This window comes from Myodes glareolus, chromosome 4 (genome assembly GCF_982192425.1).
Source record: "Myodes glareolus chromosome 4, mMyoGla1.1, whole genome shotgun sequence".
Taxonomy (NCBI): Eukaryota; Metazoa; Chordata; class Mammalia; order Rodentia; family Cricetidae; genus Myodes; species Myodes glareolus.
This window is the reverse complement of record NC_142029.1, coordinates 4,111,378-4,136,688: the sequence shown is the minus strand read 5'-3', so window position 1 is coordinate 4,136,688 and position 25,311 is coordinate 4,111,378. Positions and strand designations below refer to the sequence as shown.

Here is a 25,311-nt window from a genome sequence, read left to right as displayed (position 1 = left end):
CAGGGAGCCCCTGTCTCTAACTCCCAGAGCTGGGGTTACACTCATGTCCCATGTGCCCAACATAGGTTCTGGAGATCCAGCTTAGACCTTAACGCTTGCAAGGCAAGCCAATTACCACTGAGCCAACCCTCCAGCCCCCAACTCAGATGTAGGACTACCACACATTGTGTACTGTGGAGTTTCGACAGAACATAAAAAGGTTTCTGCTTTAATAGGGATGCAATGGTTCAGTTATGGGAAACAAGAATTTTACATCCACTCCAGTGCCGTTCCTCAGTGTAGGAGCACCAGTTTGATCTGTGTATGTTTGGGTCCTACTGTGTCCAAATGTTTGTTTTTAAGAATTGTCGTTTCGGTTGCTGACTTGGGTTTCCTTAACAACCATCCAGGGCGCTTTGACTTGGATCGGGGTCAGGAGAGCATTTTCTACCATTTTTGAAATGTTCCTGCCTCCCCTGTGCTGGGGTCACACGCATGTACTGCCACCCCCGCCGCCCACCTCACTTCCCCAGCCAGTTTGTCTGGTGTGATGGCATGCATGGGGCAAAGTGTACATGTGTGTTCACAACCAAGGCTGTAGTGACAGCACATGACACAACACAGGTTGGTGTTTCCAGGAAGAACACAGATTCATCATGCATTGGACTCTGAATTCATGTTTGGTTATTGCATGTTCAGAAACACTTACCATTGCCAAATTCTTATGACTCCCATAATTCAGTTGTATGACCTCTCTCACGGGGTTGCGTGCTAGATTTTTTTTTGTCAACTTGACTCGAACTCGGATCATCTGAGATGAAGGTACCTCAATTAGGAGATTGTCTCCACCAGATTAGCCTGTGATCTGTGGGGGCTTTTCTTAATTAACGATTGCTGTAGGAAGGCTTATCTCACTGTGAGCAGTACCAGCCCTGGGCAGATGTTCTTGGGTTGTATAAGAAAGCTGTAACAAGTCACGGGGAGCAAGCCAGGAAGCAGCGTTCCTCCATGGCCTCTGCTTCAGTGTTTGCCTCCAAGTTCTGGCCTTGAGTTCCTCCCTGGCGTCCCTCAGTGACGGAGTGTCACCCGAGAACTGTAAGCCGGAATAAACCCTTTCCTCCCCATGCTCACAGCAATAGAAACCAAACTAAGACAGCTCAGGAGCCATAGTTTGTTATTATTATTCTTTTATTGTATTTCTGTGTGTACATGTATGGTGTAGTGCCCCGGTGGAGGTCAGAGGACAACCTGTGGGGGTCAGTTCTCTCCTTCTACCACATGGACCCCAAGGATCAACTTCAGGTCCTTGGACTCTGTGGCAGGTGCCTCTACCCGCTGAGCAATCCCACCAGCCCCATGGCCCACTATTTAACAAACTTGTCAGTGATGTCTGTCTTTTTAGGGTTTATGGAGGAAGTATGCTGGTGATGTCCATCTTCTAGGGCCATTCTGGAAGGGTCTCACCCTGGCTCTGTAATGGCTGACTCTTAGAAGGGGTCAGGGAACAGGAGAGGCAATGTGAACAGAAGGAGCTGGAAAGAGAACGCGGGGAGTCACGGAGCCAGCTGGCTCAGCTCTGCCAGGGACAGCTTTCTACCCCATGAACATGAGAGACTCCAGCTGACAAAGCAAACCACTGCTGCCAGCTTTTCTTAGATGAGCACAGTGGGACCTGATTTGCATCAACATCCCCTTTGTGGCAAGTTTATTTTGGGTGCCCGCATCCTTCTTGTGGAACCACTCAGCTGCTTCCTCAGAACATCTTCTCAGCTCAGACTTTCCAGGGCCCAGAACAGTTTCTCATAGTTGATGACCCCATGGTTTTGCCAAAACTTTAAAAGCTAGAGGGGTGGATCAGAACCATTCTGGGAACAGTGTCAAAATGTTTATAGTGGGTAGATACTAATCTCTTACATCGAGTAGGCTAGTGGATCCCTCAGAACATTTTGGTCAAGCTCATTATCAAATATCTATAGATAAAAATCATTCATTTAATGAGGACTCAGTTTCCTTCAGGGTCCTATTGTAGGTGTTGTGTTGGGGACAGAATGAGGAATGACATAGGCAGCCCCCGTCCTTCAAAAGACCTTATATTTTGGTGGGCAAGGCAGGAAATAGAAAATACCCCCTCCCATTTGGTTGGCTCTCCCTCTGCCTGTAACTATGGATACTGATAAATATTTCACTCACTGTAGTATTTAGAGAAGATTTACATAAAGAGGAGAAATCCTAACTTAGGTTGTTCACCATGATAATCTCTAGCCATAAAGTGGATATTTTAATATACATTCAAGGGGCTGGAGAGATGGCTCAGTGGTTAAGAGCACTGGCTGCTCTTGTAGAGAAGTTGGTTCAGTTCCTCGCACATACTTTGTGGCTCACAACCACCTGTCACTCCAGTTTCAGGGGATCTGATGTCTCATCTGACCTCTGCTGGCTCTTGGCACAGACATGGTGCAAATATACACACTCAGGCACACACACAAGCATATACATTCAAATAATAAAAATTTAAAAATAACCTTAGTTTACCAACTTTACTAGGTAAAAATTTAATATATGTTTAAACTGAGATAAAAATTTAAAAATAACCTTAGTTTACTAGGTATTACCAGACATTTAAATTGTTTACTCATCTAGGACTAGTGGCTACCCAACGGAACAATATAAATATGATACACTTCTACAATCCCAGAAAGTCTACTGAATAACACAGCCCTCTGAAACACTTGAGTCCATTCTCCTTTAATATTAAATCGCTATAACAATACTGTTACAATGTTATATTTCATGTATGCATATTTATCATTAGGAAATGGGTCACATGACTATGGAACATGACAAGTGTCAACATCCAAAGACAAGTCAGGAAGCTGGCTATCTAGGAGAGATAATGACGCAGTTGTGTGATGATGGAAGTTACAAAATAATCCCACACTAGTTCAGAATTATGTATAATAAAGGATTATTTATTTAGGGAAGACTTACAGATCACTATCCTAGATCACAGTCCTCTGTACGAACAGGGAACAGGAATGGAGTCTCGCAGCTGGAAGCGAGAACCAGAAGCAAGAGAGTGAACTCATGCTTTACAGCTACATTTATAGTATAAGAGACCACGCCCAAGTGGGCTGGTATCTTAAAGGCTATTGGCTGAAGGAGCTGTAAGAGCTCCCATGGCACCTCCCCACTTTGTTTAAGTAAGAGAGTTCCAAACCTAATACAAACTATATACACTAGGAACAGATATCAAGCGTAAGATTAGAATTACAACTGACATAAACAATATCAAGCAAGGAACATATGCTAAGTGCTTTAATAAACATTCTATCCTACGGAGTCTAAGTCTTGCATTGGAAATGGCTTGGCTAGATCATAAGAGGACGGTAACTATGACTATCTAATCTTCAACCCCATCGAAGGCCTGAGAAGGGAGAGGATATTACTTGAGTAGGCAGGTAGAGCAATCAAGCAGCTTCCAAAATGTGCAGTAGATGACAGAGACAACTGGCTGCCTGAGCAGTCACCCAAAGTCACATTTGCAATGTTGAAGCAACCAACTTTGGCTAAGGCCTGGAGTAACTGACAGACCATTTTCAGAGGCAGGAAAATTTTCAAAACTGTCTTAACCCTGTCTTGGCAAGGTTTGGCAATCTTTTTTCTTGTATCCTGCTTGTCCAGTCTGGACATCATTCACTTTGTCAGTTTTCGAGGCATGGGCAGTTCCTTGCCCTAAGGCCAGTTGTGCCAAGAAGAAAACAAACTCCAAGTGGAGTGTCTTTGATGCTTAACACTCTCTTGAAAATAGATTGGTGCTGCCAGTAGCGACCATAACTCACATCAAAAGAATCCTAACTTATTTAAATGCCCTGTCCTGCAGATCTTTGAAGTAGTTGAAGGTTACCTATCTATGCAGAATACAATCTCTATGTATCTAAAGAACCTAATAAGTCTGACTAAAAGTATAACAAACATGAATGACTATTGACCAATAATACTTAATACCTATATAACTTAAAGATTAAGACTTCATATTAGAATGTTAAACAATCTTTAAACAACTGTGCAGTAAAGGAGAAGAATGACTTCAAAATGTAAACAATGTGTAAATATTTTGATTAGAGGTAGAAATATATAATGCAATATGATAAATATATCCTAAAATGGTATCAATTTAGGATATATTTATATCCTTTATATATATTTCTTATATATTAAGAAATACAAAATTTCTTAAAGAGAAGTAGAGACATGCATGCATACAATCTGACAAAATAACTTTGCATAAGTGCACAAATATTGTAAACAGAAATAGGAAAATATTCAATGTAATAAATATAATTTGAACTTGTATCAATATACAAAAATCTATACCGATGTAAATTGTCCATAAATAATAGCTCACAATAGTATTCATTCTATTATTCACTATTATTACTATTAGTGTGAGTAAGTTTACACTAATCTATCTATTATACCATTCAGTTTTACCTTTTTTTAAAAGTTCTTATTTGGAGTTCTGACCAGAATGTTGTAAGAAGGTGCACCATTTCTACAACTGGTACCTGAAATCTGATCTCATAGTAGTGCTATCAGCATCATGACATCATATCAACCAGGTGGAGTTGTTGTTGTGGGGCCCCACCTTCTTCCTGGAAGCTTCAAAGATTACTGTATGAAAATCTGCTGTTCATACTTGAAAACTTAAACATTATTCATATAGACATATATTCAACAAAAGATATGATATAGACAAAATGGGCATGGAGAAAAATAAAATATTTCCTTAAAGCCTATCTTCTTTCTGTCTCATGGCAGATGGCTCCTGACATGAGACAGAAATTCTGAATTTTTCTTTTAACAACATGCTTGGATTTAGAGAAGAATGGCCATTGTCCAACTCCAAAGCCAGCTCTTATTTTTAAATAGATGTATACATGCACAGATAATTAAATTTTACCATACAGATAATACAGCATCATAAGTCAGATTTCTCTTTGCTTGTTGATTCTTTCTGGATAGTTTTTTCACTTTAGGCAGCTAGATGTCCAAGGTCTCTTGACTCTTTGAAGATGAATATTTCCCTGCAAAGACAAGAACAGAACCCTACCCCAACCCTTATGTGATATTCTCACCTTCTGTGTGATTGTCACCTCTGTGAATGACTTATCATTTCCCTTTCTCAAGAGGTTTCTCTTTTTCAAATCAAATCTATTAGTTTTGAGGTTATCCATAGCTTTTCTTCTCCTGTGGAAACAAGAGCAAAACCCCTTCCCCAATGTAGCACATCTCCTGGTTTCCATTGTGAGGTCAGCACATCCTTGAAATACACTGGCTGATTTAATTCAGAAGATTTTTCTATTATCCAATGTCTCTCTTCTGCTGTTGTTCCTTTCTCATTAGCATTAAGAAAATTCAAGGTTAATAAAACATTATGCAATCTACTTCTGGGACTATTTTCCATCCCTTTCTGTTCATTTAGCATATCCTTTATAGTTCAATTTGATCTTTCTGTAACTGCCTAACCTGTAGGATTCTTTGGGTATACCTGTAATATGCTTTATATTATAATAAACAAAACTGTTTCATTTCCTTAGAAATATATGCTAGACCATTGTCTGTTTCTATTTGTGCAGGTATACCCATGATGGTCGTAACTTCTAATAAATGTATGATTACTGAATTGGCCTTTTCTGAGCTCAAGGCAGTTGCCCATTGAAAACCTGAATAAGTGTCAATGATGTGGTGTACATATTTTAATTTTCCAAATTCTGTAAAGTGAAACACATCCATCTGTCAGATCTCATTCCTTTGAGTACCCTTTGGGTTACTCCCTACAGGTAACAGTTTTTGGTTATAGAAAGAGCAAGTAGGACATCTCTTTATAATCACCTTAGCTTGTTGCCATGTAATAGAAAACTCTTTCTTTAAACCTTTGCTGTTGACATGATGTTTCTTATGAAATTCTGACATCTTCATCACACTTCCAATCAATAATCAGTCAATTTCTGCATTACCTTGTGCTAGAGGACCAGGAAGACCCGTATGGGATAGGATGTGTGTTATATATATGGGACAAAGCCTATTCCTGATTATATCTTGAACTTGTATGAATAAGAAAGTCAATTCTGTATCATCTAGTATAAATTCAGAAGTTTAAATATGCAAGACAATTCTTTCTGCATATTGCAAATCAGTGACTATATTGAGAAGTTTTTTAAAAATCCATTAGCACCACGAGAATAGCGTATAATTCTGCCTTTTGGACAGAATTATAAGGGCTTTGTTCTACCTTAATTCTTATGATTTGTAACCTGCCTTTCCTGATTTATTTTCATCAGCATAAAATGTATGGGCTCCAGTTATTGGTGCATCATGTACAATTTGGGGAAGAATTCAAGTAGTTCTCTTTATAAGGTTAATTCTATCACTTTTGGGATAATTGCTATTAATTTCTCCCAAGAAATTAGCATAAGCTCTTTGCCATGATTCATTGTCTTCCCATAATTTTTAAATTTTATCATCAGTAAAAGGAACTATAATCTCTGCTGGGTCTATACTTGCTAGTTGATGAAGTCTCAAGTTTCCTTTTATAATTAATTCAGAGACTTTTTCCACATAAGGTTTTAATTTTTTACTTGGTCTATGAGGTAAAAAGATCCATTCTAAGATAAATCTTCCCTTGTATTAAAATTCCTGAAGGGGAAATTCTGAAAGGCAATATAACTAGAATGCAATTAAGATTTGGATTCACCCTATCCACATGTGCCTCCTGTAATTTTTCTTCGATAACCATCAATTCTTTTTCTGCTTCAGCTGTTAATTCTCTGGTACTATTTAAGTCTTTGTCACAATCTAAGGTTTTGTTTAAATGAACTATTAGATCAAGTGTTATTCCAACAGCTGGTGATAGACTGGAAATATCTCTTAACAATCTTTGAAAGTCATTAAGAGTCTGCAATCAGTCTTTCCTAATTTGTGCCTTTTGTATTCTAATTTTCTATAAACCTATTTTGTAACCTAGGTAATTGACTGAATCTCTTCTTCATATTTTTTCAGGAGCAATTTGTAATCCCCATTTTGGCAAAACTTTTTTTTCAAACATTTTTTTTTAAAAGTATCTGTATTTGAATCAGATAACAAAACGTTATACATGTAATGGTAGATTATAGACTTAGGAAATTGCTTATGTATCATTTCCAATGGCTGTCTGACAAAGTATTGGCATGGGGGAGCTATTGAACATTCCCTTTGGGAGGATGGTCCACTGGTATCTCCTGGTAGGCTGAGAATTATTATAAGTAGTATAATTATAAGGCAAATTTTTCTCTATCTTTTTCTTATAAAGGTATAGTGAAGAAACAATCCTTTAAATCAATAACTATGAGAAGTCATCCTTTTGGTAATAGAGAAGGCAGAGGAATTCCAGATTGTAGAGGGCTCATAAGTTGAATAACTTTGTTGACAGCTCTTAGCTCTGTCAGCATTCTCCATTTCCCAGATTTCTTTTTAACAACAAATATAGGAGAAGTCCAAGGGCTGGTTGATTCTTCAATATTATGAGCATCTAATTGCTCCTGTACCAGCTGTTCTAAAGCCTGCTGTTTGTCTCCTGTTAAAGGCCATTGTTTAACCCATATGGGTTTCTCATTTCTCAGTTAACTATTTTAAAGGCAAGACCATTAGTACCTCTGAAGGCTTGTTAGTTATTTTGTGTTCTTGTACAGTCTGAATGGCTGGTGACCTTTGTTTATAATATCTTATAATATCCTTCCCAAATACATGAGTTTTTGGGACTGCAGGGATGTTAACCTGGGCATTCCATTGCTGCAATAGGTCATGACCCCATAAATTCACTGGGTTATTAGTTACATATGGCCTCAGCCTTCCTTTCTGTCCTTCTGACCCTATGCATTCAATCCACCTTGTGCTTTGTATCACTTGAGACAGGGTTCCAATTCCTAGGACCTGAATATCTGCCTCTTGAAGAAGCCAGTCTGGATGCCAAGATTCTGGAGTAATGGTACTCACATCTGCACCTGTGTCTAGTAATCCCTCAATTACAATGTCATTTATATGTTCTCTTAGCTTTAGTCTTTGATCATTTATAGAAGTCTGTCAAAATATACATTTCCTATTTTCTACTGGAGTTTTTGATTCATCCTTCATGTTTGTTTCATCAAACAGTGTGTGTTTTTTTTTCTTTACAGTAGGCACTTGATTGTTTAATTTCCCTGGTGAGGCATGTCCTCCATAGTGACTGGGAATGACTGGACCTTGTTTGACATTGTGGCCTGTGAGAGGCCCCAGAAGGAGTTTCATGGTAGTATCAGGTTGCTTTGTCTGTCTCTTGTCAACCTACATGCATTAGTTCAATATCGACTTTTGGTACACCTCCTACATATATCAGAAGGCTGAATCCTCCTATTCTTGCCATTCCTAGAAGAAACCTTATTCCTAGGAATTCATTGTCTACAGTTCCTTCTTAGATGTCCTGTTCTACCACAATTAAAACATTTGACATTTGAATGTTTCCTCATACCATTGGAAATTGCTTCTCCTACCTAAGCTACAGTATTATATTCAAATGTCTCAATGTTCATTGTATGCAGGACCCATTCATCTATGGGTGCTGATTTAACCTCTAAAGGCCCAAGGATCTTCTTACATTCTAAGCTGGCATTTTCAAAAGACAGGGATTCAATTAGTACACATCCAGCTTCAGGGTCTGTCACTCCTATTTGTACAGCCTTAGTTAATCTTTGTAAGAAGTCAGTAAAGGGCTCTCTCTGGTCCTGTTTAACCCTAATATATGACTCTGTCCTCTTTTCTGGTTCCTGAATCCTGTCCCAAGCATTTAAAGCTGCTGTGCTGCATAGGGACAAGGTGCATCTGTCACAGTGAGCCTTTTCCCGAGGATCAGAGTAATGACCCTCACCAAGAATTTGATCTTGGGAAGTCTCAAATCCTTTTGCTTTCCCTGGTTGCTCTAAACATTTTGCCTCTTCTCTCCAATAACACTTCCAAAGCAACTGAGGTCCATTTTCTAGGACCGCTGAGATTAACTGAAGCCAATCGTGTGGTTGAAGCCCATGTTTTCACCATTTCCCTGAGAATGTAGCCCATAAGAAAGTATTGCTTGCTTTATTTCTTTTAGATCACCATACATATTGGTTCCCATGCATAGTCTTTGACTACCTTAGGGTCCTTTGTGCCAGATGGTCTTTCTGAGGAAATTACCAGATATGCAGTTGAAACTCTGTGTAAGTCATCCCAGCATCTGGCATGCACTGATGAGGCTAAATCCGGTCCTTGTACCTTCTGTTCCTGCTCATCAATTTCAATAAATTCCTCAATCTTTTCAAATCTTTTTACCACTGCCTTTTGTAAAGTCTGAATCTCCTGTCCAGTGTTCTGTTTTAATGCCCTCACTGAGGATTCCTAGGTATGAAACTTGTCCAGTAAAGATAACATCTCATCCTTGGATATAATTTTGATCGTGCTCATATTACCTTCCTGGAGAGATATCTATTAATGTATCATAACTTTTCAACAGATTCTGATAGTTAAATCCAACAGCACAAATTCTTTCAGATAATTTTGTCAAATTGATGCCATTCCTCTCCATAGTATTGAACCATTTTTTAAATGAGATAATATCAAAAATGAAACTAATTCCTAGAATCAAATAAAGGTATGTAGAAGGAAAATTGCATAAGCCTTGCAGAATACCTTCCATAGTATAAGCAGAATAATTATTGAACTCTTGGATGTTATCAGTCATTTTTTTGTAGTTTTTCAGATCTTACCTGTCATAAGGCAATTACGATGACTTGGAGTAAGTGTAATAATCTATATTGGTCAGTAGGTTTTGCAGTTGCGGCCACATGGTCCAGAGATGCTAGCAGCAGCAAACAGCATGTGTTGCTTACTTAGGTACTGAAAAAATATGCTTTGTTTAACAAATTAAGAGCAGTTATTAAGGCAATCAAATGGTTCCGAGAGTTGGGGCCCAGGAAAAAGAGAAAACCCGAAGTTTTCCATCAGTGCGAGTTGTGGACTTTGTGCACCATGAGAATTGCATGCAGCAGTGTGTGGGCTGGTGTGTGATGCTCAGAGAGGCAGCATGTGGGGCATGAACCAGGGAGTGCTGCGCAATAGTCTGCTGTGTCTGAGGGCTAGCTAGAGTCATGGGTGGGAGAGTTAGTGCCCAATGTGCCATGCAAGCTGGTGAACCGATCCCAAAAAGTGTGGACTGGTCTCCATGTTTGGGCGCCAGGTGAAGACAGAAGTTACAAAATAATCCCATACTAGTTCAGAATTATGTGTAATAAAGGGTTATTTATTTAGGGGAGACTCACAAAGCACTGTCCTAGATCACAGTCCTCTGCCCAAACAGGGAAGAGAAACTGGATCTAGCAGCCAGAAGCAAGAACCGGAAGCAAGAGAGTGAGCTCGCGCTTTACAGCTGCAGCTGCATTTATAGTGTAAGAGACCACGCCCAGTGGGCTGGTATCTTAAAGGCTATTGGCTGAAGGAGCGGAAGGAGATCCCACAGCAGCTGTGGCTTGAGTTTGGAGAATGAGGACTCAGGAGATGGCATGGAGAAGTTCCTGGAGGAGGCTGAAGGCTCAGGAAGAGCAACTGTCTCCACAGAGGCAGGAAGAGGCTGGAGTTTCAATCCAGAGGTCAACATGCAATTCTCAGGGTGAACTCTCTTTTCACCTCAAACTTTATCAGCTGGGATGAGCGTGTGTTGGCTATGTGTCACCGTGACAGAGTTCTTGAGACATCAAGAAAGATGGAAAGAGAAAAAAAAAAAAAGCAAACCTATTGTGACACTTGGTTTCAGAACTATTAATTTTTTAAAAGGATTTATTTTATTTTTCATTCATGTGTATATGTGTGTCTGTGTGCACATGTGTACATACACATACATGTGTGTGTGTGCTTATGGAGGCTACAAGTGTACACTTGGAGCTGGGGTTACAGGCAATTGTGAATTGCTGACCAGGGTTGGGGACTTGAATCAGGGGCCTCTGAAGGAGCAACGAGTGCTCTTCACCTCTGAGCCATCTTTTTTTTTTTTTTGACAGTCTCTGTAAGATTTTAATGCTCAGCTTTCACAAACACATGTTTCTATCCAATTTTATGACATACAGTAAAATGCACTAGTCTTTAAAAACAGGCATTATCCAACTATCCTTCATGTTCTCTTCCAATCGTTCAAAATTCATCACCGGGCGTTTTTATCTCAGTAATACTCCACTTACTGTATTTACATTTGAATTCCATGTCATAAGAATAAACGAAATCCATGATATTTTGGTTAACTCAGTGTATTTATAAAATGAAAAGTCCTATCAAAATACTTTTCACTGGAAAAAATAAATAGAACAGACAATGGATCTACTCAAAGCACACATTCACTTTGGTAGACTTCAGTGTAGGACAGTTCATGACAAGCACATTTGCCCTTATTCCCCCAGAGCCGAGCAGCTTCCAAGCTAATGGTTAAATCATTTTTAACAGATTTTATAGTGTTGATATCTGGCTCATTCCACATCATCTTCAGCCAAGCTCTGAGCACTTACAATTCTCTGACTAATGGTTGGAAGCTTGGTCAGAAGCATCTGGAACACTGGTGGTGGAAGAGTTTGCTGTAACACTTGCAGCAGCTGCTGAGGCTGCCCACACACAGCAATCGCATTTGTCAGGTGGTCTACACCGTTCTCGTAGTCACCTTGTGCTAATAACTCTTCACCAAGTTGTATCTCTTCAAGGAAGAACTTCTGAACAGCTTCAGCATTCTTTAAATCTGGTAACTTTGAAAGCCCAGCTCTTTCCTTAGCAAGCTTCTGTTTCTTTCTTCGTTCTCGCAGCCTGTTCTTGATCGCTCTGCCTTTTGCGGTCGAAGTAGATGCAGTAGCCGATGAAGAGGGCGCCGCACACGCCCGCAGCGATGGCACTATTGCGGCCCACCATCTTCGCTCGTCCGCTCGCTCGCTCGGCGGGGGGCGCGCGCGGGCCGGGGCCGGGGCTGGGGCCGGGGCCGGGGCCACCGAGGGCCGCCAGGCAGCGCGGATGGAAGAGGCCCGGCAAGAGCGCTTCCACCTCTGAGCCATCTTACCTGTCCCAGTATCAGAAGTTTTGGTCCCTGGGCTCTGACGGCATTGCCTTGGGCCTGTGTTGAGGCAGTACATCATGGAGGCAATCCGGGGTAGAGCACAGCCGCTCAGCTGATGGCAGCCAGGAGGCAGAGCCAGAATACCCGAATGTATTAATACCCTTCCAGAAACCCAGAAAGTTTTAGGAATTCTACCAGGAACCAGGGACAAAGTCCAAACTTGTGAGACCTTATGCTACAGCGTACCGAAGCATTCCCTGGTAGATACGCGAGTCTGAAATTCCAGAGGAAGAGCTAGCTCACAGGCTGTCCATCTCTGGGAAACAGAGTACTTCATAAAAGCACGAGGCTATTAGACATCTTTTTGAGTCATTATTCTTAGTGTGTCAGAGATTCAAATCACATTTAATGTCTTTCACACCACCGGTCCACATTCCCAGCCTAACAACTCAACCATTATGGCTTTCATCAGACCTCTCACGGGGAGAATAATCTGGTTCCACTCAGAAAGGACACATTCATGGGTCTGTGTCATTTCCTCTAAGATCAGCAATCAAAGAGTATGTGATTTTCTCACCCCCCCTTTTTTTTGACTTGATAAGACCTTTTTCCTATAATAAATAGAAGTGTATTCAATGCACTGATCTCAGAGAGTTTTCTCTCGGGAAGTAATTGTGTGGCTCTCTGAAGAGACTTCCTTGTCACCCCCACAAAGCGAAGGTGGCCGAGTCACCAGTGGCTCATGATTCAATGACACAGGACTGTGAGTCAGTTGGACCCTGGCCACAGATCGTAACTGTGACAAGGGGGTGCAGACCTCTGCATTGGAAGTTGCTAATTATGAAACGGGGGTCATGACAGTGAATATTTCAGTAGGGAGTCTGCTGGGTTATGATAATTATGGTTGGATTGACACACAGTCACCCTTGAAAGTAAAAGGATTTTCACTGGAATATCTAAGAGGCTACGGTATTAATCCTGAGACCAAGACATTGATGTAAACAATGTCTTAACTTGCTTCCTGCTGTTGAATAAACACCATGTTCAGAAACAGCTTGGAAAGGAAAGGGTTTTATTGCACCCGACAGCTGTAGCCCACCATGAAGGGAAGTCAGGGCAGGAACCTGCAGACAGGAGCTGAAGCAGAGACCATAAGGGAACTCTGCTTACTGCCTTGCTCGCTGTGGTTTGTTCATCCTGCTTCCTCAAAGGGCCCAGGACCACATGCCCGGGGGTGGCTGCACTCACTGTGTGCTGGGACCTCCCATATCAATCATGGATCAAGAACATGGCCCCACAGACTTGCCCACAGACAATCTGACGGAGGTATTTCCTCAGTTGAGGGTCCTTCTTTCCAGATGACCCTAGGTTGTGTCAAGTTGACAACAAAGAAACAAACAAATATTACCCAGCACAGGGGAGTGACTGAGACAGATGGGAGGAAAGGGTGGATTCTGGAGTAAGGCCCCGCACCTCTGTAAGAAGTTGCTGGGACTGGGCTTCCTGGTCTAGCAAGCAGGAGGCCCTGGGTTTGATCCACAGCCTCATATAAACTGGGCACACCTGTAATCCCAGGTCTCTGGACTTGGAGGCTGGAGGATCATTGTCTTGCTAGAGATCATTGCTGCTTGGTGACTTGGAACTAAATCCAGAGAGCTCGTATGTAAACGGGCACGGAGACTCTGTGGTCAGTCACACAGGGATTTCAGTGAAGATTTCAATGTATGTTCCCAAATGTGAAATGGTCTATTTGTTGCTTATGTTCATAGCTATGAAATCCCTTGTTCCCCACACTCTCATCCTCCAGTTCTTGTAATTACATTTAGGATGTCTTGGAAAATCCTTCCTTCCTTCCTTCCTTCCTTCCTTCCTTCCTTCCTTCCTTCCTTCCTTCCTTCCTTCCTCCCTCCTCTCCCTCCCTCCTTCCCTCTCTCTTTTCTTTCCTCCCTCCTTCCCTCCCTTTGACAGGATCTTCTGTTTCCTGGGCTAACTCCCAATTCTCTGTAGTTGAGAATGGCTTTGACCTCCTGATCCTCTGCCTTTACATCCCGAATGGTAGGATGACAGGCATAAGCCATCATACATAAATTAATTAATCGATTTACATACAGGATTTCACGCAGCCCAGACTGGTCTCAAACTCAATAAATAGCTGAGGATGACTTTGATTCCTGCCTGATCTGAGTGCTGGGATCACAGGCACGTGTATCCATGACCATGATGCTGTGGACCAAATCCAGGCCTTTGTGCATGCTAGGCAAACCCTCTATCAACTGAGCCGCATATGCAATTCTGGGGTTGTCTTTTAATCAGAGAATATGGGAGAAATCTTTATAAAACTCTTTTGGGACGTACTTCTTGTTGCTCCTGTTGTTTGGTGGGCTGGGATTGAACCCAGGATCTTGTGCAGGTTAGACAAGCACCCTCCCACTGTGCTACAGAAGCAGCAGGAGGATCAGTCTGGTGTGAGCTTGTGTGTGGAGTCGGGAACCCGAAGTCATTGGAATCTTATCGTTGCAAAGCAGTTCTCTGCACTGCAGCATTTGGAAAACTGGGACTATTCTTCCCTTGGAGAATAACGCAGGGAGTCTAATTGAGTTGGAGGGAGCCAGAGGCGGGACACATTTCCTAAGCACTTGCCGTGCGTGTACTGCGCACATCAGTCTGTTTACACTTGAGCGCTCCTGGGAACTTTGAGCGCTCCTGGGAACTGACGTCGGCGGGAACTGAGGAAATGAGACTGCCTGGTTTAGTGCTCAGCAGAGTGCCATCGAGCTGTGCAAACACGGGACCTGATTCCAGGCAGGAAGGGATTCCTCTTGTCATCTTACAGACACAGCTTGGGGAAGTGAAAATGGGAACAGCTTTTCTAGAGAATAATTCAGCCGTCTTATGCAAATTTTCCCAGGCTGTCTGCAGGGCGTGAATGTGAAAACATACAGCAACAAGCATCTTCTATTGCTACCATTAACTACTAATTATTATCATTTTATTATCGTGTGAGTGCATGTTTACGGTCTGTACACGCACAGGTTCTCATGTGTGGAAAACAAGAAGCAGGCACACATAGGGAGTTGTTTTGTAACCTGGGAGTCTGCTTGGTTGAGTCCTGTTTTCCTAATACATTTGGCAGCCTCGTTCCTTTGCCTGCGTGTACCACACACACACACCCTCTCCAAGCAGTGCACCTAGCAACCCCAGGCAACTTCATGGGAGCAGTTTTTCTTTCCCATAGTGACCACCAAACTTGGACAGTTTCTGTTTAAAAATTTTTAGAATATTTATTTTATGTGTCTGAGTGTTTCTCCTACGTTTATGAATGTGTACTGTATTCATTTATAAATGAGCCATTTCTCCAGCTGAGGCAGTCTCTATTTAAACATATTCCCAATGACTACATCCTGGACTGAGGGTAGAAGGGCCAGTATGGCCTGAACTATTCTGGGGTCTATGTGTATGCTGTTTAGTTTTATTGTCAACTAGACACATCTGGAAGAAAAGGGCACCTCCTTCTGGACCAGAGGGACCTGAGAGCAAGTGTACAGTTCTTTCTTGATTGCTAATTGATTTAGGGAGACCCAGCCCACTGTGGGTGGGGCCACCCGTATGCTGGTGGGCCTGGGCTGTATAAGCAAGGTAACATGAGCCTTGGAGCCAGCCAGCGGGTTCCACCACGGCTTCTGTGTCCAGACTTGCGTTCTTGCCCTGGTTTCCCTCATGACGAACTGTAACTTGTAAGCTGAAATAAACCCTTTCCTAGCCAAGTTGATTATGGTCATGGTACTTATCCCAGCAACAGAAACAAACTTGGGACCTGGAGAGAGGGGTCGCTGGCTGCTCTTCCAGAGGACCTGGGTTTGGCTCCCCACACCCACTCTGTAGTTTGCAACAGCCTGTAGCTCCAGGTCCAGGGGATTCAAGCCCTCTTCTCACCTCTGTAGGTACCAGTCACCCATGTGGTGTGTATACATACATGCAGGCAAAACATCCCCACACACAGCAATTTAAAAAAAATTAAAGAAGCCAGTGAATAGGAACAATATGCAACAAAGCAGAATTGTCCTCAGGTGACGTTCCAGGGAGAACCCCCATCGGTCATTTCATGCCTGTGCATACAAGATAACTGGTCATGTATATGGTTAAAATCAGGGGCGTTATGGAGACATGTCCATTACAGAAATGATGATATGAGGTCATCTATCAATCAGGTCAGAGGGCCAGCGCTGGAGAGCCGGCTCAGCAGTTATGAGCACGGGCTGCTCTGGTAGAGACATCCATGCTACTGGTCAGGGTCGGGCGTTTCCAGGTTCTTGGCCTCTTAGCGAGGAGCTGAAATCAAAGCCCACACAAATTTGCACAAATGTCTCACGATCCTTCACACTTACAATCTCAGGCTGCCCCTGGTAGGAAGCCTGCAGTCAGCCCTCTTCCTCCATTTTATTTGCTCAAGTCTTTGCAGTGAATTATTATTTGGTTAGAGCTCCATTGATTGATTAGCAGATAACTGAGAGAGGTAATTAAGAGCTACTCATTTACGACAAGCTGAATTTTCAGTTCATTGACCCAGGCTGGGCTGACAGCCAGCTGTTTGCTATTGTTGGTGGTGTTTTACCAGATGGCAGTTGATTGACACGCGTACCCCGAATCATGGGAGGACTCAGTACGTTTTAACTAGAAAGTGAACCCTCTTCTTGATCTTGGGGTTCTGTGTGCAGGGAGCAGGAAGGCAGATATGGCAGCTATCCAATTCTGTTTTAACAATTGCTGTCTGAGGGCCTGACCGGTAGTAGGGCCAGTAGCGAATTTTATTTTGTGTTGGGACTGGACTGGCAGAATCCTCCTCGTGTAGCAGACAGAACGGGGCTGACTTTGTTTTCTTCCCCCCCCTCTCTGTCCTTGTGTCTGAAGTGTGCTTACAACAACCCTCAAGCTTTTTTTCTCGCCGCCGACCTCCGCTTCATATTGCTCTGCATCTATTAAAAACCACAAGACAGCGGCAATGTGCTTTCTCCTCCTGGAACACTGGAGACAGACATTAACTCAGAAAGGCGAGAGGTTGATATGGACTCCTCACTGTAGAGGTGTCAGTCCACAGTCAATTGATTTTGCCGTTCTGGGGACAGCCGCGTATCACAGTGGGAGCAGGGACAAAGCAAGCCTTGCCTCACGGACAGAGAGTGAAGGAGGGCCAGCAGAAGGACCCGGGTTTCCCTGTTCCTTCCTACAGGCGCTCCCCCCTTTTACTTTGCCCGTCAGCTCTGCAGTAAACATCATGATCTACAGCAGCTCAGGGAGGAAAGTGTTTATTTGGCTTACAGAGTCCATCACTGAGAGAAGTCAGGGCAAGAAGTCAAGGCAGGAAGCTGAAGGCAGGAACTCTGCAGAGGCCATGGAGGGGTGCTGCTTACTGCCTGGTTCTCCATGGCTTGCTCAATCTGCCCTCTTATATAACCTAGGACCACTAGGCATGGGTGGCACTACCCACACTGGGGCAGGCCCTCCCACAGCAATCATTAATAAAATGCCCTATAGGCTTGCCCACAGGCCAGTCTGATAAAGGCATTTTCTCAACTGTAAGCTAAAATAAACCCTTCCTTGGTGTGGGAAGTTCTTAATGCAGGCAGCAGATGGAAGAAAGGGCTCATTTTAGTTCCCAATTCAGGTGACGGCTCATTAATGCAGGACCTTGAAGCAACTGATCACATCCACAGTCAAGAGCAGGGAGAGAGAGAGAGAGAGAGGTGCATGTCTGCCTACCTGTGATCAGGTCCCTCTCTATGTATATAGAGCGCAGCACCCAAACCCAGGGCCTGGTCTATCAATTAGCAATCAAGATGACCCCCCCCTCCCTTGCCAACAGACATGACTAAAGACCGACCTGACCCAGCTAAACCCTCATCATAGAACCTGGGAAAACAGGGAGGGGCAAGGACTGGGCAAGACCAAGGAGGCAGCTGGCACATTCTGCCTCCTGATGAATATGACGATTGCATGCGTATTCCCCATGACAGAATGGTGTTTTACGTGACTCTTCCATATTTCAAACCATCAAGCGTTAAATCAATAAAACATCAAGTGAACAAGTGATCAAACTCTCCAGAGTTCTCGGAGTCTAAGGGAACTAACTTCTCTTACACATTTCTGGGCGAGAGCGACAGGACAGATCTCCCTCCTCGCTCTGTGACCTTGTCCTCCAAAGCACAGCCATGCACTTTCCCTGGGCAAGAGGGACAGGACAGATTCCCCTCTCCCTGTGGTTTTCCCCTCCTGTATCTTGTCCATCACTCAGTCATCCTAATACCTGCCCCCTCCTCCATCTTGCACTGAAGAGCTGCCATGCTGGTTTGCCGAGGGACTGTGACCAGAGCCTCCGAGGAGTGTCTGGTGACCCTGCAGGACACTCGGGGTGGCCTCTTTGCATTGCTCCGAGCAGATCATGGTGTGCTAGTCGGGCAATTTTTAGAAAACATGACGGGAGAGGTGGCATCCGGTCAGACGGCTGGTGCTGATGCTCACAGTCTGTCTCTGGGCTGATCTGTCATCTTCTAAATGGCTGGGCTCTGAGTCACAGCACTGAGGTGAGGCTCAGCCTCTGGATTCCTGGGCATCGTCTCAGCAGGAGATGACAGCAGCCACCTGGCCTCTCCAGGCAGAGTACGTGTGGCCCACAAGGTAGGCCTGAGAGACAAAGCAAATGAACCAGAGCTGGGCTGCCATCTGTCTGCCTTTCCCTAGCACCATAAAGAGCCCGTGAGCATCTCCAGTTCTGACTCTGAATCAGTTCCGACTGCCGTGCATTGCACATGCTGGCTAGGAAGGGACCAGTCCTCTGCAAATGTTCTGCTGCCTTTGCTTCAGTTCTAACCGAGACGCAAACAGGCTCTCCATGAGAAGAGAGCTTGGCCAAAAGCAGGGCAAGCGCTCTGCTCTGTCAACAGAGCCTGGAGGACTTTGCTCATCCAAGGGAAGGGACAAAAATCAATATGGCTGTTTAGAATCGCATTGCTAGCCACTGAGTGTATCAGAAAAGGCGTTCCCAGGAGGACTGCCAAGCCTCCGGGGAAGCAGGAGGGGGATTTTAAGCTTTGGCTTTTTACTTCCTGATAGCCTCCTTCCAGAATGTCTCCGCTTCCTGCTCTCACCCAGCAATAGCTGGTATAGCTGCTCTCTCTCGAGTGCAGCAAATCCACCCGGAGCTGTGCACACACTCGGTGGCAGTATTAACTCTTCATAAGGATTTTGCTATCAACACTGCAGCTGCTTTGTAACCTCTCTCTCTCCCTCTCTAGTATTTTGGTAGAGATTTCTAGAAATGGGCTTACTTGGTCAAAGAATGATAGGACAGTCGGGACAAAGACACTAGGGGCAGAGCCCTGTTTGGCATCCTGCTGTGGCTGCAGAACACTAATGGATGGAGGCTGATGGAGGGGAGGAATGGGGTCAAGCTGGGAAGCCTCAGTTTCATTTTTTTTGGGCAGATGTGCCTGCCTGTGATGTCCCAGCTACCATCACTCCAGGACTGGGTGTGGTGGTGTGTGCTTTTGACTTCAGCAGCCCTCACCAACAGAACTGGTATTAAAAAGATCCAGATTCAGAAGAGATGCCCATCATCCCTTCCTCCAGACGAGGTCGCACCAAAGCACAGCCATTTCCAGGCACCAGAAATCCCCAGTCCCCTGAGATAAACCATCGACATCCAGAGGGTTTTCTGTTACACCCTTACCTATCCTTTCTTATGTATTCATCTTTAACACTCCAGTTCAGAGTTCATGAAATATGGTTAGATCCACACAGCTAGTGGGATACGATGACCAATCAATGCATCGCCATTACTGGATCAAATTTCCGAGTTGCCTGTGGTCCTGACAAGGGAAGGAAGCTCGCTCAACCCCAAAGCTGGTCCATTTGACAAACTAGCCTCCAGTTCGCTGGCCCCGTGTGTCGTTCATTGCACGTCATTTTCTGTATTTTGTGGCCAGGCAGGAACTAAGTGTTCATCTGCAGTAGATTTCCAAGTGGTGGAGGGCCCGATGAAGCTGGCACACCACAGCTGGCCCTGTTCCACCCCCAGGAAAAAGATGACTCTATTTTGTGATTGAGTCAGAGTCTAGGAAAGAGTTGCTGGAGCCGGCGGTCTGCGTATGTTTCTCCTTCAAACAGCCTTTGGGGATTAGATTTCCCATCTGTACCACAGTGTTGGTTGCCAGGGTTACGATGCTATCCTCGATCAGAAAAATCAAACAGCCTCCTGAAACCTGCAGGTAGAGGTCACGCTCGGCACAGCACATGTCCTTTCTAGTGTACAAAGATGTGGCTGGAGATGAGTCTTCCTCTAACTCCAGGCTGGTGAAGAGGAGGTGGCAGACTCCAGGGTGATCTTGATGATAATCTCCACAGGGCCATGAAAGTAATTTGGGGACACTAGACAGAACATTGTCTTCCGGGGGTGACTCCCATGAGCCACCCTGCAGTCTCCACTCACACCAACCTTCTGACTTCACCTGTAGAGTCTGTTTGGTAGGAAAACAGAAAACTCACAGAAATCATTACTATACAAGCAACGACTGTCAAAAGAAATGTGTTGGGGCTGGAGAGATGGCTCAGCAGTTAAGAACACTGGCTGCTCTTCCAGAGGACCTGGGTTCAGTTCCCAGCACCTACATGGCAGCTCACAACTGTCTATAACTTCTGTTCCAGGGAATCTGACACCCTCACACAGATATACGTATAGACAAAACACCAATGCACTTAAAAAACAAATCTTGGGTTAAAAAAAGGAAATAAAACTTAAAATAAAAAAAAAATGTGTTTTTCCAGACCCTACGGGGGACTTCGGCAATAGTTTGCTCTTCCACATTTCTGGGCCACAGGCAGATTTAGGAGTGGCAGAGCTGGGGAGTGGGTATTCTCCAGCCAGATAATTTAATTCTTCAGGCATTCCTGTCAGGAGGCAGGGAAGTGACCAGCATCTCCATCCCTTAGGAAAACAGGAAGAGAATCTCCACCTGCCTGTGCAGTTGCTCTTGGTTCTTGCGGGCGGAGCTGGAGCTGCCTCTTGTAACGACATGGCTGCTACAGCAGATCCTGCTGCCATTAGGACTTATGGGCACTGGCTCTCATTACATACTTCGCAGTGAAGGTGTTAGGAAAGTAATATATGCAGGCGGTAAAAATATAACTGAACAAAAGCCAGCAAACGAGGCTCCCTCCTTCCTACACTTGATGCCCAGACCCGCTCCGCAGAAGAAGCCAATCTAAAGTGTCGTTTAAGACGCTTCGTGCTTCTGTGGATACAGAAATACATTTTAACAGGTGCAGGATAGACATATGTATATATATGTCATTACGTAACGTATTTTTATTACTTAAGACCATGTCTCTTGAACATATTTCCTGATTAGCACCTCTAAATGCTCTATATATGGAGAAACACATTTGGCAGCGTGGCTTGTTGGGGATCTGGGCTGAAGTTAAAGCTATGCGAAAAGATTTGGCTTAAAGAATTCAATAATGGGGACTAGAGGGGTGGCTTGGTGCTGCGCTTGCAGAGGATCCAAGCTCAGTTTCTGTCGTCTATGTTAGTGGCTCACAAATGCCTGTAACAGGGGTTCCAGCACCCCCTCTGGCCTCTGTAGGCACGGCATGCACATGCATGCCTGAACATGCGTACACACACACACACACCACCTTCAAGAATACAATTCCACTCTGCTCAGTAGTGACACTCTTGTAACAACCTTAATGTTCATTAAGATAAAACCAACAAATTTGTTGATGGTTCATAGTTGAATGGTACATTAAGGAGGAAGTAAGCGACATCTCATGTTCCGCCTCTTGCTGTCACTCTCCACTTCCTGAATGCCATGGGGTGAGTAATCCCACTCCACAACAGTCTCTGCTTCTTCACTGCCTGGAAAGGAGGGAACCGGCCAAGGACGAACTGACATTCTAGAAATGATGTGTCAAAGCAAACGATTCCTTCTTTTCTCTTTTATGTTCCTTTTTGTTTTGTTTTTCAAGAGAGGGTTTCTCTGTGTAGCCCTGGCTGTCCTGGAACTCACTCTGTAGACCAGCCTGGTCTAGAACCCAGAGATCCACTTCCCTCTGCCTCCTGACTGCGACACCACACCCAGGTCAAACAGGTCCTTCTTTTGAGTCATTTCCCCCAAGTATCTTTGGCACTGTCACAAAAATAACTAAGATGAGAAGTTTCACAAGGGGGCATTGGAAACAACGCCGGTGGCGCAGCAAACACATAACGCCTTTTAGAAAGGGTCACGCAGGAGTCCCCCACGTGCTCTGCTCTCAGCGTGCCTCTTGCTTCCCCCTGCTTCTAGAGTGGATGGAGTCTATAAGCCTGAAGAATGGAGAAAATACAAACTCATTTAGCATGAATGTAAACTTTTCCTAGACCCCAGGGACTGGCGAAGACCTTGGTTTTTATGCAGGAGATCATTCTCCCTTCCTTCTCAGAGAAAACTTTTCTACAGAATGGAATCAAGGCGGAAATCCTCCCAAGTTTCTCTCTGAGGAAAAGGGAGTCAAAAGGGTCCAACCTGCCGCAATGGGAGCACAAATTGGATTCAACTTCTGCCATCAAGTTGCCCCCCCCCCCAACCTCACAGACACAGCATCTCCTCTACAAAGTATTTATAGCAATAGGAACCCAGTGGAGTGTGATTCAAGCTCCCTTATGGAGCAAACATCAAGGCCGAGCGCTGGCTTGCAGATTTGACACTACCTGCCTTTGGAGAATGAGGACCTCGAGCCCAGCTTTGTCTCTGAGGGGTGTGGCTTTAGTGCAAAAGAGAGGGGCAGCATTCATCTCCAGCATCAATGTATTTAACAGGTCCAGGGAGAAACCCTCTTCAAACCACGGTGTTAACCAAAGACAGGAGCCAAGGTCATTTGGTCTGTGGCTAGAGTCTGTGGGCCCTACCTGTACAGAAACCACACACCAGGAACAGAGATAGAATTTTAGATTTTTGCGAGGCAAAGACTGCATCCTGGGAACTTCTAGTTTTAGTAAAATGTCTAAATAGTTCAGACTGACCTCTCACCAAGAAACCAGAGAATAGAACAAAGCATCATTAGAGAACCTGGGGACATGAGAGATCTAATAAGAAGGTGTTCTAATTTTGTTTCTGATGCTGCAACCAACATCCTGACAAAAGAAGCAGACAGGGAAGGAAGGGTTCATGTGGCTTAGGATTCCAGGTTAGAGTCGGTCAATTCAGAAAGTCCAAGATCTGGTCACACCACCTCCATAGTGAAGAGCAGAGGGGAACTAATGCATGGATAGTGTTTGCTTGCTCTCAGCCTGCTTTCTCCTCTCATACACTGTCGGGTCCTCTCGTCTAGGGAATGGTGCCGCCCACAATGGGCTGGGTCTTCCTCTATCAATTGCCACTCAAGACAAGCTCCCACCACGTCCAGCTAAATGCTTGAAACATTTTTCCTGTAAAAGAACAAATGAATGACTCTCTCAAGCCAGAGCTGAGCCTCCGAGTCTTCAGGTGTTTAAGGAGATTTTAGTATGAGCTTAAACTTAATTATCCCCTAGAGACACACTAGCTCTGAAAACTTGAGTTCCCATCATGGTTGAAAGCCTCCCCAAACAAAAACTTCTTGCACTAGACAGGTGCCCTCAGCTGCAGCCGCACCACCTGTGCCAGCACAGCTAAGATACCACAGAAGCGAGAGGCCTCCGTGGGACGCAGAATGCCTGGCCCTAACGGACAGATTCTACTTCTGAAAGCCGCAGGCTACCGACTCCATTAGACCATTCTCATGGGGTGGGAGAAGGAATGACATTATATTTCAGCACAGCATTTTTTCATAACTAAGTGTTTTAGAGCTTTCTATCTTTTATTGATTTCCCAGGTTCTTAGATTTTCATCAAAAATATCCTGGTTGGGGCTGGAGACTTGACTGAGGAGCTTAGAGCACTGGGTGCTCCTGCAGCTGACCTGGCTTCCGTTTCCAGCACCCACATGCAGCTCACAACAGCCTGAAGACCTGACACCCTAGTTTCCGGCACCCACATGCAGCTCACAACAGCCTGAAGACCTGGCACCCTCTTCTGGCCTCTTCAGATGTGGCATGCACACGGTGCACACATGTACACACAGGAAAATACTCATACACATGAAATAAAAACAAATCTTAAAAATAAACCTCATTGAAGCCTTGTGAGATGGATCAATGGGTCAAAGTGTTACTGGCAAGGCAATGACCTGAGTTTGATCCTTGGAATCTACATGGCAGAGGGAGAGAACCAACTCCCCAAAATGGTCCCCTGGCCTGCACAATCCCTCATACACATGTTCACATAAATAAGTAAATAACAAATAAACACATAAATAAATAAATGAGGCTTAATATTAATTACAAATGGTTTGGCCTATTAGCTCAGGCTTATTAACTAGCTCTTTTTTATAAACAATACAAATGTTTTATTCAATAGTCACAGGTCATCATGGGCCAAGTGGTGGATACTCAGGACCCAGCAGGAAGGTCAGCACAACCTCTGAGCCTCCCTTTCTGACTCCAATAGGGTGAGCACATCTCCCTCTTGAATGGGACATTTGAGTTTCAGATGATGGAGCGGCTGGTGTCATCCATAAATTCCACACATACCTGTGTGCGCTGTCCCTGTGAACCGGTCCTGCCCAGCACTTTGGTTCCCCTAGCGAGCTTGATGGGCTGAACAAGACTCGTGTCCATGATGGAAGCGATCAGGCAAAGAGGGTTAACTAGCTCTTACAATTAATTAACCCATTTCTATTAGTCTATATTTACAACGAGGCCCATGGCTTATTACCTCACATCTTGCTTCTCTGGTGCTGCTGGCATCTCCCTGACTTCACCTTCTTTTTCCTGTCTTGAATTTCCCCTCCTAGCTCTATTTTGCCAGGCTATTGGCCAAATTGGCTTCTTTATTAACCAATGGTAATAAAACATATCCACAGCATACAGAGACATCCCACATTACAAATGTAATAATAAATTTAAAAACAACCTACTTTGAAGGAAAGCTACAAATATACATGTATGTATATACATGGAGAATTTATTTCTTCCAGAATGATCTTAATGCAAATTTTGATGAGGGGTTGGTTAACAGGTTTTCCTGTGAACTGCGGAACACTGAATAACACTGGACCACTTCATGGCAGTGGTGCTGACTTTCCCTCATTGAAATG

At 44.0% G+C, this 25,311-nt stretch overlaps 2 pseudogenes; both read right to left on the bottom strand.

Moving 5' to 3' along the window:
• Positions 1-11,302: 11,302 nt before the first annotated feature.
• On the bottom strand, positions 11,303-11,964 carry LOC148122192 (mitochondrial import receptor subunit TOM20 homolog pseudogene; annotated as a pseudogene).
• Positions 11,965-24,623: 12,659 nt separating this feature from the next.
• LOC125393731 (small ribosomal subunit protein eS28 pseudogene) lies at positions 24,624-24,832 on the bottom strand (annotated as a pseudogene).
• Between the last annotated feature and the right edge of the window lie 479 nt (positions 24,833-25,311).